This window comes from Arachis hypogaea, chromosome 16 (genome assembly GCF_003086295.3).
Source record: "Arachis hypogaea cultivar Tifrunner chromosome 16, arahy.Tifrunner.gnm2.J5K5, whole genome shotgun sequence".
NCBI classification, from domain to species: Eukaryota; Viridiplantae; Streptophyta; class Magnoliopsida; order Fabales; family Fabaceae; genus Arachis; species Arachis hypogaea.
This window is the reverse complement of record NC_092051.1, coordinates 89,795,657-89,797,990: the sequence shown is the minus strand read 5'-3', so window position 1 is coordinate 89,797,990 and position 2,334 is coordinate 89,795,657. Positions and strand designations below refer to the sequence as shown.

The following is a 2,334-nucleotide window of genomic DNA, read 5'->3' as shown; positions in this document are numbered from 1 at the left end:
CCACTTGAAGGCAAAACGCTGGGGGCGATTTCTGAGCTGCCCAGGCCCAAATCCAACTTGTTTCTGAGTGTATTTCATGCAGAATTGAAGTCCAAGCAAAGGGGGAGCAATTAGTTTAGCCAATATGAGCCTTTAGTTAGTTTTCTAGAGAGAGAAGCTCCCTCTTCTCTCTAGAATTAGGTTAGGATTAGGTTAGATTATCTTAATTTCATGTTTAATTACTTGATCTCATCTTGTTTCTTTGATAATTTCTCATTTCTACATCTTGATTCTCTTAGTTTTTAGGTCAGTTTCCTATTTTGCTCTCTTTTGTGATGATGACTCATGTTGGATTTGTTTACATTTAATACAATTTTGATGTTGATGTTTCTTTAATTAATGAATTGAGTTGTGATCTCACTTTTCTTGCAATTAATAGTGATAGATTTTAGTATTCTTGCAATTCATGATGCTGATTTTTATTGCATTCTAAGTATTTGATGAAATTCTCTATTTAGTTTTTGAGTAGTTTTGTCAACTCTTGGCCTAAGCCAAGGGACTTGAGTGATCTTGAGTTTTTGGACATAATGGATTTGGTGATTTGAGAACCCTTGGTGATCAATTTGAAGCCCATTGATGCTAACCCACTACTAAGTCAATTAGTAGGTAGGTTAGGACTTAAGGGTGGATGTGATCAAGCCTATTTGACATACTTCAAGTCTAGGAGTAAATGTTACGTACTTAAGGCTTCGAGAAGTAGACTTAATGGGTTGGCCTCTCATAATTGTCAATAATTGGTTTGTTGACTAGGATGGTGATCTCAAGTACCCAAGTCTTAGCCAAGAGTTCTTTATTTTGCTTTCTTTACTTATTCACTCAGTTTACTTTCTTGCCATCTCATAAACAAAACCCCCTTTTACCCCATCATAGCCAATACGCATGCACTTCATTGTTTCCTAGGGAGATGACCCGGAGTCCAAATACTCTGGTTATTTCTTAATTGGGGATTGTTCTTTGTGACAACCTAAAAATTTAATTTGATTTGAGGATTAACTATTGGTTTGGACTATACTGACAACGGGATTATTTTGTGGAATTCCGAACCAGTGTAAATCCCCACCTATCATCCCCCTCTCATCTCTTTCTATTTATTTATTTATCTACTAACACTTCTCCTCTACTCATAATTTGAACCCCCTCTTCTCCCCTGTGTTCAAATTTTTTCTCTTCTCTTCTTCTACTCACAAAAGAGAATCTCTATACTGTGACATAGAGGATTCCATATTTTCTTTTCTGTTCTCTTCTTTTTCATATGAGCAGGAACAAGGATAAGTACATTCTTGTTGAAGCCGACCCTAAACCTGAAAGGACTCTGAAGAGGAAGCTAAGGGAAGCTAAGGCACAACTCTCTAGAGAAAATCTGACAGAAATTTTCGAAAAAGAAGGAAACATGGCCGAACCCAACAACAATGCAAGGAAGATGCTTGGTGACTTTACTGCACCAAATTCTAACTTACATGGAAGAAGCATCTCAATCCCTACCATTGGAGCATACAATTTTGAGCTAAAGCCTCAATTAGTTTCTCTGATGCAACAGAATTGCAAGTTTCATGGACTTCCATCAGAAGATCCTTTTTTCAGTTCTTAACTGAATTCTTGCAGATCTGTGATATTGTTAAGACCAATGGGGTTAATCCTGAGGTCTACAGGCTTATGCTTTTCCCGTTTGCTGTAAGAGACAAAGCTAGAATATGGTTGGACTCTCAACCTAAAGATAGCCTGAACTCTTGGGATAAGCTGGTCACGACTTTCTTAGCCCAGTTCTTTCCTCCTCAAAAGCTTAGTAAGCTTAGAGTGGATGTTCAAACCTTCAAACAGAAAGAAGGTGAATCCCTTTATGAAGCTTGGGAGAGATACAAGCAACTGACCAAAAAGTGTCCTTCTGACATGCTTTCAGAATGGACCATCCTGGATATATTCTATGATGATCTGTCTGAATTATCAAAGATGTCATTGGACCATTCTGCAGGTGGATCCATTCACTTAAAGAAAACACCTGCAGAAGCTCAGGAACTGATTGACATGGTTGCAAATAACCAGTTCATGTACACTTCTGAAAGGAATCCTATGAGTAATGGAACGCCTCAGAGGAAGGGAGTTCTTGAAATTGATACTCTGAATGCCATATTAGCTCAGAATAAAATATTGACTCAGAAAGTCAATATGATTTCTCAGAGTCTGAATAGATTGCAAGCTGCATCCAACAGTACTAAAGAAGCATCTTCTGAAGAAGAAGCTTATGATCCTGAGAACCCTGCAATAGCAGAGGTGAATTACATGGGAGAACCCTATGGA

The 2,334-nt window shown here is 38.0% G+C and overlaps 1 non-coding gene across 1 annotated transcript; it reads right to left on the bottom strand.

Annotated features, from left to right (window-relative positions):
• Positions 1 to 1,824: 1,824 nt before the first annotated feature.
• On the bottom strand, positions 1,825 to 1,932 carry LOC112760669 (small nucleolar RNA R71). The gene has a single exon (XR_003181099.1). It is a non-coding gene; the product is annotated as a small nucleolar RNA R71 (small nucleolar RNA).
• Between the last annotated feature and the right edge of the window lie 402 nt (positions 1,933 to 2,334).